Source organism: Bos javanicus, chromosome 23, assembly GCF_032452875.1.
Source record: "Bos javanicus breed banteng chromosome 23, ARS-OSU_banteng_1.0, whole genome shotgun sequence".
Lineage (NCBI taxonomy): Eukaryota > Metazoa > Chordata > Mammalia > Artiodactyla > Bovidae > Bos > Bos javanicus.
This window is the reverse complement of record NC_083890.1, coordinates 34828010-34842866: the sequence shown is the minus strand read 5'-3', so window position 1 is coordinate 34842866 and position 14857 is coordinate 34828010.

Genomic DNA, 14857 nt, shown 5'->3' with positions numbered 1-14857 from the left:
CCTTCTCCAATAAATGCTATGGAAAACACATTTTAAAAATTCACTCATTTTGGGGTTTAGCTGATAGCCTTATAGAGAAGAAATCTTTTGCCTTAATTAGTGAATAGAAACTGACCTGAGAAGGGGGCTTGCTTTATATGTGAGTACAAAAGCATTGTTTCAAGATGGTCTGGTCTATCTTTTACCTTCTTTAGCTGCAGTGGAGGATGACTATGGAATTGGGAAGGAGTGAAGAAGGAAGTGACCTTTCTACTGGATCAAAGGAAAAACATGTGATAAATGACCTTGAGCTTTCATCTCAGGGGTTATTTTTATTTCATCTTAATTTTAGGAGATTTATAAATCTCTACCCATCACAGACTTGAATTTGGGATTCTTATACAGACATTTCAAAATACAGAAAAGATTTTGTACCTCTCAGTGGTTACAGACATGCCTTAGATGTAAGGCAGAATCAATTAGGAATCAAAAGATTTACCACAATGATACAAGTGAGGAATTGTGACTAATAGAGGTATAAATGGTATAGGAATGAAAGTTGACAAACTGCAGTTGCAGAGATTGAGAGTTTTCCAGTATTATCATGGAGGATTTCACACCCTAATAGAGCCAGTGTTTCATAGACAACAAGAGAAGTCAAAGTCATAGAATTATAATGATGAAGAAAGATCAGAATGAAGACCCCTTCATCCCATTGCTTCTAGATAAGGTTAAAAATACCATGGTGAAGAAGCACTCCCATTTAGTAGGTTACAATTATCCCTGCACATTACTTACTTTCCATGTGATCTGTGCCCAAAGGTGAATGTTGTATTGTCTAGTTGCACATTTCTTGACATGTGAGTGGCTGTTCATAAATATTCACAGAACAAATGGCTACACTGTTAATTGTTCATTCCACAAAGTAGCTTTCTTTCCCCCATATTAATCCTTTATTGGTTACAATAAAGTTCATGTTAAAAGAAGCTCTTCTGTTCTCCTTAAATCTTAGAAGGAAGTCTTAGAAGGAAACTTGTATAGCTACTGCTAAGCTATTTCAGTTTGATAGACCATGGAACGTCATGCTGAAACAGGGGTTCTTCAGTTGAAGAGATCCTCCCTGTGGGATAGCTTTCTTTTTAACCTACAGTGCTTGCTGTTCTATAAATAAGCTTAAATTGACAAAAAACATAGCAATCTGAGTTTGGTAGAGTCTCATGACGCGTGTGAGATTGATAACTCTTTTGGTGAGACAGGAATTTATAGGGGACCCAAAAAGCTGTCACAAGTGATATATCTATAATAACTCTTGTGGAAAAAGTTGCTTCATATGTCTCTGTCTTTATTAATTACTGATAGAGATGTTTCTCAAAGCCCAGACCACGTTTTAAAAAAAAGGCATTTTAAAGGAAAATGAAGAAAATTCAAAAAGCTTCTAAGGCTTTTAGAAAACTATCACAAGATAACTTACAATTTACAAATACCTACCAAGAATCCAAATAACCAAAAGCCAAAATAATCCAAATCTGGCGTTGTATCTACTATTGTTCACACTGTCAAGGCAGGACTAGAAATAACATCCTAATACTTCCAGAGTCACAGAATAAAAATTAAACTTAGAATAATTCTATTTGTACATATATTTGACAGTGTTATGTGTATGTATGAATATTAGTCAATCATATAAATATCATGCATTCATTCAAAAAAGCATTCTCTTTTACTATTTGAGAGACAGTATATTAGATACTAGAGGTACAAATAAAATTGACCGGTCCCTGCCCTCAAGAAGCTTATAATCTAGTATATTAAAAGTGGAACATTGTTTTGTCACATCACTCTGGCCCATTGCTGTCACATTTGACTAAGATGATGGACTTGCAGCCATTGTGCAAAAAAGTGTATAAAAAGGACATCAGGAAGAACAGAAAGATAACAAAGACCTTGTATCATTTATACTAATGATGGCACCTTATTATTTTTAGTTTTCACAAAAACAAACTTTTTTCATCAAGTTGAAAACCTACTTTTAGGATACTTCAGGCCAAAAATCATTCAAGAAGTAACCACAGCCTCATGGTAATAAAGAAAATTCAGGACTCAAGGCAACCAAAATTATAAATAGCTCATTGCTCAACTTAATTGTTCTTTCTCCTCTCAATATTGCCTGTTAACATTTTGCAATTGGAATGCTTTCCATCTGTGTCTTTACTTGAACTGTGTGATCAACGTTAATGAAAACTATTATCGCTCTGTGTTTTAGTCTTCAAGTTGCTTTGTGGTGACATAATAACAACCTGAAAACCCTTAGCTAAGCCACACACTTAAATGTTATATATGCTTTATGTCCCATGTTCAAATGCACACGCAGAAATATTATCCATAGGAAGTTATTGGTAATTGTGTTGGGTTCTTTTAAATATTCAGAATCATACTAAATATAAAGACTCTAGTGTATTAATAAATAAAAGCAATTGAACATATTAATTTAGCAAATGCTGGTTCTTTATATCTATTCTTTCAATTAAGTATTTTACTCAGTCTTCTCTCTCATGTGTTAAAATGTACTTCTCACAAGGCTACCGTGATGACCAAGGACTGCTCTAGAGGGGACCATTCACACAATTATATATTCAGTTATTATATTCTTCATTTCTGAGTGAGATGTCTTTTATCTTTTTTCGAGCTCATTGTTAAAATTCTCAGTGAGTTCGTTTATTCTTTTCCCTAATTCAATTCACATTTTGATTACCAATGCTTTGACTTCTTTATCTGATAAATTGTTTGTTTCATTATTTTTTCCCCCAGGGTTTTCTCTTGTTCTTTCAACTGCGAACGGTTCTGCCTTTTCATTTTTTTTTAACTTTCTCTGCCTCTATGAATTTAGGTGAAGCAGTTACCTAACGTGGTCTTGAAGGGGTGTCCCGGCACAGACTGTGTGCTCATGCCTCTGGTGGGAGAGCTACATTGACATGGATGCAAGTCACATCTTTTCACAGGGTATCCTGGAAGGTATCACCTTGGCAAGTGGTGGGGTTGGAGATGGAGGGGCTAGAGCAGAGACAGGTGAAAGGTGGGACTTCCCCACTGCTCAGTGGCCCTCACTACCCTTGTGGGGTGCGGTCTGATCCCAAGCTGCTGGAGAAGAAGCCCTGAGGGTGGAGCCCATGCACAGTGACTCTGTTCCCTTTAAGTATATGCCTTCCCCTTTCCTAACACTGGGACCCTTGCCCCAGATGCAAGAGAACCTCAGCAAGGAGGCCCATTCAGTTTATCTGCTCATATCAGCCACAGACAGAGGCCTGAGCACTTTCTGATGCAACTGCCTGTGTGGGTGCCCCCAGTTGTTTCTCTGCCTTTGCTCAGACAGAGCCTTGAGTGCAAGTTCCCTTTGCTCCCTGCAGCCAATCTTTGAGCCCAGCCTGTACCACCCTTGCCCTGTTGTGGAGCCATGCTGTAAGGCAGGTGGGGCTCCCGTCAACTCTTGGCATACATTGGGGCATCAGTCGTAGTAGAGTTCTGGGCTGCTTCGAGTGATTTTTCTGAATAAGCACCAACAATGGCCATAGCTGCTCTTCCTGGGCTCAGCCCCCAGGAGATCAGGTTGTCTCTGAGAAAGCCCCATGGCCTGGCTTTCTCCCCAGTCTGGCCACTCTAGATCCAGTGCTGTGCTAGGATGCAGAATGAGCAGGGCTGCAGCATTTACTTGGCTTTGGATGGGGCTTCTGTTGAGGTGGTAGGCAGAAACCAGGGAGTCTCTAGAGCAGTCCTCTCTCTACCCTCTCTGCTCTGCCTCAGGGGCAAACCAGCCCCCACACACTCCTCCAGCTTCCCACAGCCCTCCAGCCAAACAAAGTGACTCCTCTCCCAAGTGTAGAAACCCAGGATGGAAGCACCCAATCTGTGGCTCTCATTGTTCACTCCTACAGGGAGGTTAGGGTAGCAGGGATGGGAGGAGGGTGAGAGGGGGCATCTCCACCCACATACTCTCTCTTTTCTTTAGATTTCCTCCCAGGGGCACAGGTCCTGTCTGCATTGCCTTTCCTCTCTTCTTACCTGATTATGTGTGAATCTTTCTTGCAGCCTTGGATGTACAAGAGTCTTTCTGACTGTTTCTAGTTAGTTTTCAGTAAGAATCGTTCCACATGTAGATGTATTTTTAAAGTTGTTCATGGAAGGAGGTGAATTCCATGTCCTCTTATTCCACCTTGACTGATCTCCTACCGTGCTTTAAAAAAACATTTGTAGCTAATTATATTTATGATGTCTTTTCTTAAAACCTGCCTTTCTAAAACAACTCTTAATTACATAAGTATCTTTATTGTGATTATTGCTCACACATTCTCTTGATGTCTGTAGTCTCCATGTAAAAAATGAACTATATAAGATACCAAAACTTATAATCAAATGGACCATTATCTATTTGGTCTTCCACTGTATAACTCAGGTTTTTTAATTTGTCTCCCTAATTGTTATTTTTTTTTCCAAAGGAGATAACAAAGCATTTTTAGTAGACAACACAGATACTTCTAAACCCAAATGATCTAAATACTCTGTGTCACTATCCAGTCATTTAGATGGAATATTTGTGCAGCTCAATCAGTGGAATATAAGCCATTTCTATGCTTGAGTAGATTTATAGTCGATTACATTTATAGTAGGCAGTATCTCTTCCTGGAAAATGTTGACTTCATATAGGATTTTATGATGAGGGTGTGTAAGCATGCACAAGTGCATATTCCTGTGTGTGTGTGTGTATGTGTGTGCATGTGTGCACATTTTCAACACATGCCTCCTATTTCTCTGGGATTACCCAGGAAAGCATTTCCCAGAGAGCTTTATTTCTAAGCTTCACATGAATCTGGAGTTTTCAAGGTGAAAATGATTCCTTGTGGATTGGTTTCAAAACAAGGTGGGCAGCACAAACTGAAAGGGATTAAGGCAGCCAATGTGACCACACAACAATTTCCTCCCTTATAAACCTTTTATATCACTGATCAGAATTTTAATTCCATTTGCTAAGTAAATGCAGGTCCCCAGAGCAGAGGTTATGCCTGCAGCCACAGGTTTGAGTTTTCAGCTGCTTTTCCATTACATAGCACACTGTAATTTCTGTGGGCCTCTTTGGTGATGAAGCAAGGAAAATGAGAGTTAGATGGTTAATCCTTTTATTTATTTTTTCAATAGGAAAAGAATCCTTGATTTTGAAGACCATTTGCCCATTGCTGGATAAGAACAGCCCTATAAAACTTAGACCCAAATATTCTTAACTTATCAATTGACACATTTCAGAACAGTCTCTGCTTCTTTCGACTACACTATTTTGGAATGATTTAAGTTAGTGTATTTACATATAATTCTTGGAAGAAAGTCGATCTTTCCTCAACAAAGCTGGAGTACTCATTGGCAGGCAGCAAAGATGGGTTGTGTTAATGTCAATTTCTTTACTTTTTATAAATGCCACCTGTGTTACCAGCATTGATTTGAAGGTGATGTAATTTTCTTGCAAATCCATTAGTTTTATAGGTTTTTGGCAAGCCCTGCTGCTGTGTTGATTAGATATAGCAACTGTGTCTATTTAAACAGGGTTTTAAATGCTTGGCTCGACTTTCTGTATTGGCTGGATAACAAGACATACAGTAGATGCTTTAACTTAAGGTTGTGTGAAGCAATGATTTGACACATAGCTTAGTGTTTAGCCATTTGTGATAATAAGCACGTTAATTGTGGAGTTAATTGTAGGTACCTGCAAGACATACTGTTAAGTGATCCTGACAAATAAGATACAGGCTCTCCGCCCTCTTTACGTAGCTTTTTTCTAACAGTGTTTCTCAAAGCTCAGTCCTCAGACGAGGAGCAAATGAGTATCATTTGGGAATATGTTCAAAATGCGAATTCTTGGCCCCAGCACAGACCAAGTGAATCAGAAACTCTAGGGATGGGGTCGGGCAATCTATGCTTTAAAAAGTCCCTCTGGTGATTCTTCTCTTGTTAGTTTGAGAATCACTGGTTATAAGAGAATGCCTGACACACATCCCTGCTATGTTTTGGCACCAAACAATTCGTCATGAGTCACTTTTATAATTATTCTTAATGAATTAACCTTCTATATCCAAATTGGCAAATGCTGGGAAATCATTTAATATTAATGAAAAAATGATAACTTATCTCTTAATTTTGAATATGTATCTTTACCCTGATAGATGGTGGATTATTATAAATGTATTAGAATTGAGGCTCAGGGTGAGGGAAAGCAGCTAATCTTTATTTTCTTTATCTCTCCTTGCCTCCTTGTTTTCATTATCTGAAGAAGTTAACATCACATGCTCCATTACACAAGATGCAGCCTTTATTATCTTTTATCTCTTCCTGAACCCTTTCTATAAATGCTACTTGATTACTCTTGCATGTTGAGATAGACATTTAGAATAATCAAAACATCAGGAAAGTGATGCCTGGTTAATCTAGGGCAGTGCTGCTTCCATGACATAGATAAATGAGTTGAGGCTGTTGGAAACATGAGTTCTGGTGAATGAGCGGAGATGATGTTTAATGGAAGATAGAAGGTGAGAGACTTGATGCTAGCAAATAAAAAAAAGGTAATAAGTATATTTTCCAGCAAAGGATATACTAAATTCCCTAGGGAAATGAAGAGCCCTGACAGTTCAGATATCTGAAATTCATGGCAGTTAATTCTTAAAGGTGATTAATTTGATTTTTCATTTGTTCACTCATTCATTAAATATTAATTGTCTGTTTTCTTTTTGTCTGCTTTAAGCTGAGCTGAAACTGTGTTTCCAGAAATCCCTCCTGAAATAGTTCCAGATGAGTGTGGGCCACAAGGCAAGAAGCATTTTGCCGTGAGATTTGGAAAACAGAAGTGAAGCATAGCTGGGGCATTTCAAGGCACCGTGTCACTTACACCTTGGCTCACCTTATTGAAATGGGACAACAAACAATCCGAAGATTATTTCTAAGTACTTCAATTGTGTTCACATGTGGTTAAGAAACTACGGTGTAAACATTTGAGAAAAACTCATGGTAGTCAGTTTTATTGTGCTCAGAATTGTTGTGGCGATTCAGCCAATATATATTTCTGGGTCAAAGGCCAAAGTTTCTGGATTTTTCATGTCTTCTTTTCTGCAGTCTACATTTTACCCAAGCCCCAGAGGTCACTCTAGTACTAAAAGTACAGTTTCCTCAACCCTGTGAAAACCACTGACTGAGGCTTTTACCATAATATTGCAGAAGAACATGGATACATGTGCTTTGCTGCTACTGCTGCTGCTAAGTCGCTTCAGTCATGTCCAACTCTGTGCAGCCCCATAGACGGCAGCCCACCAGGCTCCCCCGTCACTAGGGTTCTCCAGGCAAGAACACTGGAGTGGGTTGCCATTTCCTTCTCCAATGCATGGAAGTGAAAAGTCAAAGTGAAGTCACTCAGTCGTGTCTGATTCGTAGCGACCCCATGGACTGCAGCCTATCAGGCTCCTCCGTCCGTGGGATTTTCCAGGCAAGAGTACTGGAGTGGGTTGCCATTGCCTTCTCTGGATATGTGTGCTCACTAACCCAGAAATGCAAAGTTAGTATAAAATCTCAAATAAATGACCAAGAGGCCAAGGCTGGCAGACTCTAGTGAGTTTTAAGGAAAACTGTGAATGAGTTTTAAGGAAAACTGTGACTTTGCTCTGGTGAAATTTAGAGGTCAAAAAACACATGGAGATGACCCCATGATGAAATATTTAATAAGCTTGGGGAGAATAACAAACTTGGTCTGGATTCCACTCAATTTAGAGTGAAAACTAGAACTTGATTCAGAAGGTTAAGAGGAAAGACCAAACACATTAATGTGAAAGATTGAATAGAATTTGTTTTGTCCTTTCTTGACAAAGAAAAAAAATAACACAAATAACCTTTGCAATTTATATATATATATATATATTATAAACACACACATATATGTTTATTTATATAAATTATTATATATATTATTTATATACAAAATAGTATACAAATGTGCACATATAAAGTTTCAGAGATTTTCTAAATTTCTCACTTGTGGCAACAGATGGATTCTGAGGATCCCCAAAACTTTGCAATTGAGACTCACATCATGTGATGTTTTCAAATGTACTTTCTTAAAAAGTGATGTCAACCATGGATCAACCCCAATTGGCAGACACAAAGTCAGTAAACCACGGGTCAGAGTTTATTTGGTGCTTCTAGTTAGAAAAACTGAAGTTGATACATTTGTCAAAGCTCAAAGATATTTTGAGTGCATTTTACATCAGAGTCAGGTGGAAATGCCCACACTCTGAAGGAATCGTCTGAGAAAACTGGTGACAGATGGATCTGAGGACAGGAAAGGAGAAGTGAGTGAGCAAAAGGTGACTCTAAAATCTTGAGCCTTTAGCTGTGTATTCACTCAACTAAGCTTACAGAGCCCCTTCCTTTTCTACTGTTACAAAAGAGTAGGAAAGAAAGCAGCCCAAGTCAGCCTGTTTTCTTATACCAATCAGTCACTGAGCAGTTCAAGAAGGAACCATTTTAGGGAATGCAATTTCATTTTGCAAGGAGTTGGGAGTTTCCCCATAGTCTATACTGTGTCAAAAGGGACTAAATAAAAGTAAATTTAAAAGGGACTAACTAAAAGTAAATTTAATGAACTTGATCAAAATCTCTGAAGCACTTTTGGAGTTTAAGAAGAAATGAAATGCAGGTCTAGTAACCAAGATTTAGTCACAGATGAGTCAGATCCAGAACCAGTTTTGACAAAGATCAGTGTATCATATCTGCTCAATCTAGAGTATACTCATTTTCCAAACAAATAACTGTGTGGTATTATTTAAGATCCACAATTCAGTTTTTATGTCAGTCTGTCATATGAACTTTGACATGCTAACACTGTGTTGGAAAAAAGATCCAAACAAGTAGGTTTATCAGAGGGTGAATAGCAAAATAAGAGCTACTTTTGCATAAGGAAAAATATTGCCTTGCCTAACTGCTAACGTAATGTCCAACAAGTTAAGGCAAAGTGAAGGTACAGATCAGACCTCATGATTCAATGATTCAATGTCTGGGTCTTTTGTTTTGAGCTTTATATCCTGAACATGACTTCCATAACATTATAGTTTACCACCATCATTTCAGGAAAGAACACAAGGAAAAAAAGGGTTGTCAGTTTTTCTATTATTGAGCTACTTATATATTTTGGAGATTAATTCTTTGTAAGTTGTTTCATTTATTATTATTTTCTTCCATTCTGAAGGCTTCCTTTTCAACTTTCTTATAGTTTCCTTCATTGTGCAAAAGCTTTTAAGTTGAATTAGGTCCCATTTGTTTATTTTTGCTTTTGTTTCCATTACTCTGGGAGATGGATCATAGAGGATCTTGCTGTGATTTATGTCAGAGAGTGTTCTGCCTATGTTTTCCTTTAAGATTTTTATAGTTTCTGGTCTTACATTTAGATCCTTAATCCATTTTGAGTTTATTTTGGTGTATAGTGTTAGAAAGTGTTTTCATTTCATTTTTTTACATGTGGCTGACCAGTTTTCCCAGCACAACTTGTTAAAGAGATTTTCTTTTCTTCATTGTATACTTTTGCCTCTTTTGCCAAAGATAAGGTGTCCAAAAGTACGTGGATTTATCTCTGGGCTTTCTATTTTGTTTCACTGATCTGTGTTTCTGTCTTTGTGCCAGTACCATACTGTCTTGATGTCTTTGGCTTTGTAATATAGTCTGAAGTAAAGAAGGTTGATTCCTCCAGTTCCATTCTTCTTTCTCAAGGTTGGTTTGACTACTCGAGGTTTTTTGTGTTTCCATACAAACTGTGAAATTATTTGTTCTAGTTTTGTGAAAAATACCATTGGTAGCTTGATAGGGATTGCATTGAATCTATAGATTGCTTTGGGTAGTATACTCATTTTCACTGTATTGATCCTTCCAATCCATAAACATGGTATATTTTCCCATCTATTTGTGCCATATTTGATTTCTTTCATCAGTGTTTATAGTTTCCTATATATAGGTCTTCTGTTTCTTTAGACAAATTTATTTCTAAGTATTTTATTATTTTCATTGTAATGGTGAATGGGATTGTTTCCTTAATTCCTCTTTCTGCTTTTTCATTGTTAGTGTACAGGAATTCAAGAGATTTCTGTGTATTAATTTTATATCCTGCAACTTTACTATATTCATTGATTAGCTCTAATAATTTTCTGGTGGTATGTTTAGGGTTTTCAATGTAGAGGATCATGTCATCTGCAAACAGTGATAGTTTTACTTCTTCTTTTCCAATTTGGATTCCTTTTATTTCTTTTTCTTCTCTTATTACTGTGGCTAGGACTTCCAAAAACTATGTTGAGTAGCAGTGGTGAGAGTGGGCACCCTTGTCTTGTTCCTGATTTTCAAGGAAATACTTTCGATTTTTCACCATTGAGAAACAATCCAATAAAAAATTGTGCCAAAGAACTAAACAGACATTTCTCCAAAGAATACATATAAATGGCTAATAAACACATGAAAAGATTCTCAACATCACTCATTATCACAAAACTAATACAATTATGTAAAGTTTAAAAATAAAATAAAATTTAAAAAAAAAAGAGAAATGTAAATCAAAACCACAATGAGGTATCATCACATGCTGGTCAGAATGACTGCCATCAAAGTCCACAAACAATAAATGCTAGAGAGGGTGTGGAGAAAAGGGAACCCTCTTACACAGTAGGTGGGAATGCAAACTGGTGCAGCCACTATGGAGAACAGTGTGGAGCTTCCTTAGAAAACTGGAAATAGAACTGTCATATGACCCAGTAGTCCCACTGCTGAGCATACACACTGAGGAAACCAGAATTGAAAAAGACACATGTACCCCAATGTTCTTTGCATCGCTGTTTACAATAGCTAGGACTTGGAAGCAAACTAGACGTCCATCAGCAGATTAATAGATAAGGAAGTTGTGGTACATATATACAATGGACTATTACTCAGCTATAAAAAAAGAATGCACTTGAATCAGTTCTAATGAGGTGAATAAAACTGAAGCCTATTATACAGAGTGAAGTAAGTCAGAAAGATAAACACCAATACAGGATACTAACACATACATATGGAATTTAGAAAAATGGTAATGACAATCCTATATGTGAAGCAGCAAAAGAGACACAGATGTAAAGAACAGAATTTTGGACTATATGGGAGAAGGCAAGGGTGGGATGATTTGAAAGAATAGCTTTGAAACATGCATATTACCATAGGTAAAATAGATGACCAGTGCAAGTTCAATGCATGAAGCAGGGCACTCAAAGCCATGGCTCTGGGACAACCCAGAGGGATGGGGTGGGGAGGGAGGTGGGAGGGGAGTTCAGGATGGGGCCACACATGTACACCCATGGGTAATTTATGTCGATGTATGGCAAAAACCACCACACTATCATAAAGTAATAATCCTCCAATTAAAATAAATTAATTAAAATGAAAAGAAAAAAGAAAAAGTGAAACAAACAGGTAAAAGTAAAAAAAAAAAAAAGGATCTGTCAGTATAGTTGATTTTATACAAGCCTTTTATCATGATATGATTAATATTTAGTTTCTAGCAAATCAGATAATGTATGATGATGCACATGTCAAGTAAGTATTGATATAATACACTAAACCCTTTGCATGCATCAGTTCAGTTCAGTTCAGTCATTCAGTCGTGTCCAACTCTTTGCGACCATATGAATCGTAGCATGCCAGGCCTCCCTGTCCATCACCAACTCCCGGAGTTCACTCAGACTCACGTCCATCAAGTCAGTGATGCCATCCAGCCATCTCATCCTCTGTCATCCCCTTCTCCTCCTGCCCCCAATTCCTCCCAGCATCAGAGTCTTTCCCAATGAGTCAACTCTTCACATGAGGTGGCCAAAGTACTGGAGTTTCAGCTTTAGCATCATTCCTTCCAAAGAAATCCCAGGGCTGATCTTTAAAATGGACTGGTTGGATCTCCTTGCAGTCCAGGGGACTCTCAAGAGTCTTCTCCAACACTATAATTCAAAAGCATCAATTCTTCGGTGCTTAGCCTTCTTCACAGTCCAACTCTCACATCCATACATGACCACAGGAAAAACCATAGCCTTGACTAGATGGACCTTTGTTGGCAAAGTAATGTCTCTGCTTTTGAATATGCTATCTAGGTTGGATATAACTTTCCTTCCAAGCAGTAAGCATCTTTTAATTTCATGGCTGCAATCACCATCTGCAGTGATTTTGGAGCCCAGAAAAATAAAGTCTGACACTGTTTCCACTGTTTCCCCATCTACTTCCCATGAAGTGAAGGGACTGGATGCCATGATCTTCATTTTCTGAATGTTGAGCTTTAAGCCAACTTTTTCACTCTCCACTTTCACTTTCATCAAGAGCCTTTTGAGTTCCTCCTCACTTTCTGCCATAAGGGTGGTGTCATCTGCATATCTAAGGTTATTGATATTTCTCCCGGCAATCTTATTTCCAGCTTGTGTTTCTTCCAGCCCAGCATTTCTCATGATGTATAGATGCACACATAAGCCTACTTGTTCTAATGTTATCATAAAGCATATTCAACATGCATAAAATTACAGTCTTATCCCTAAATATTTTATCACCTAAAGATACAATTATATTGTACCTAGGAAAATGGCAGACAGCCATACCATGGGTACTCAACAAATACTGTAACAGGAAAAATCTTATCAAAACAACCAATTTTCTGGGAATAAAAGATTTAAAGGGCTAATCCACAGTATCTCTGTTTCTCATTTTATATTCTTCCCTGAAATGCTATCCCTCCAATAAAGTGTAAATAATTTGAATTCCAAAAGTGTGGGGTGGATAAAAGTTTGTCATCCTTGTAACTTAAGTGTACAAGATTATCACAGGTGCAGGCAATTAATAGGCTGATTGCCCTATGCCCAGAATCCCTGGAGACCCATCAAATAGTAATTAAAAAGATCATTGAGATTTCAGCTCAGTTACAAATAGAATTAAGCAGAGAAAAATTATACACCCTGTTTTCATTTTATCCATTTTCTTTTGAAACCAAAAACACACATAGGAGTCGCTTTGAAGGTAGGGCTGCTTGAATATGATATTACTGATTTCGATAACAGGTTTTTGGCTTTGCAGTGTGTATGTGCATTTTTCAAACATATATGCAAATCTTTGATCTGATTTGCTCTACCAGAACACTCTACAGTGACTGAAAATCATTTCTATATAAGGGTTTGCTACTGAGAAGAGGGGATTCCCAGGTGGCGCTATGGTAAGGAACCATTCTGCCAAGGCAGGAGACTTAAGAGACAAGGGTTTGATCCCTGGGTTGGGAAAGATCCATATGGCTGCAGTCCATAGGGTCACAGAATGTTGGACATGACTGAAGCGACTGAGGGGAAAACTGGTTTAGTTTGGAAGAGGTTGGAAATATCCCATCTGAAAGCTCTTTTCAGTCCTCAGCCTAAACATTTTACTGAGGGGGTCAAAGGTCACCAATAGCCAAAACAAAACCCAAATTACACAGTGTTCCTGCAAGGAAACTAAGCTGAGGGAAACCAGAGCTCACCAGCTGGACTTCTTAATGGAGCATGGAGCAAACAGTAAAAATGTCTTTAAAAAGAAACAAGTATATTCTAAACCCTACTGATTTTTACAAGTTGTCCAATAAGTTTAAAAGATTAGCTTCTTAGGTATCAATGTAGAAACTAAATCGAACTATTCAATAAGGAGGAGTGGTGGTGGTGGTGGCGGCATGCTCGGTCCAAATTTTGAACTGTCAGAGCAACCAGCCTGCAAACTCCAAAGCACCAGATGGTTTCATAAACTGGAAGGTTCCTAAATCTTCTCTTAAAGTTTTCAATTTTTTTTTTAAAGGTTGTTTTCTTTTTAAGACTGGGGAGGGGGGTAAATTTTGCCATTGGGTATCTGACCCACAAAATCCTAACAACCTTTTCATCTTTCTTGCTCTGCAGGAGACAAACAGAACAGAGGCAAGGAGGATAAGTTCCGAACACAGTGTCATCTGGTAGCTGCCTTGCTGGGGAGAGAAGGCTGAGCTTCCCTTTCTCAATCCTGACTGTCTCACTGTAGTCATCACAGCTTAAGGAAGTTCTAAGATTTTAAACATTCAGGGACTGAGTTTATGGACTCCTCCTTCAGTCATAAACTTTATAAATAATTCTGATTTTCAGTAGAACCCCAAATATCCAGCTTTTAAATCCTATTCAGCAGTGACAAGAAAAAAGAGGGAGTGATGGGGGAAAGACTTCTCTGATGTTGTTGTTGTTTGGTCTCTAAGCTTATCTGACTCTTTATGACCCCATGGACTGCAGCACACCCTGCTCCTCTGTCCATGGTATTTCCCAGGCAAGAATACTGGAGTGGTTGCCATTTCCTTCTCTAAGGGATCTTCCCAATCCAGGGATGGAACCCTTGTCTCCTGCTTTGGTAGGCGGTTTCTTTACTGCTGAACCACCAGTGTGACTTTAACTTTTAATGGAGCCAATGTTATCCCTAAGCTTTTAATGTATGAGTCTGTTTGAGTTCCTCATTTTCCACATCCTACCCCATAGAACATACAAGAAGAGTAAAGAAAGTTGGAGGGAAAGAGGGGAAGACCAAAAAGTGATTGATAGCCACAATTCAAATAACTGGTTCATTTTACTCGTTAAGGTCTGTGTGCATACCTGTATCGGAGACGGCAATGGCAACCCGCTCCAGTACTCTTGCCTGGAAAATCCCATGGATGGAGGAGCCTGGTAGGCTGCAGTCCATGGGGTCGCTAGGAGTCAGACACGACTGAGTGACTTCACTTTCACTTTTCACTTTCATGCATAGGAGAAGGAAATGGCAACCCACTCCAGTGTTC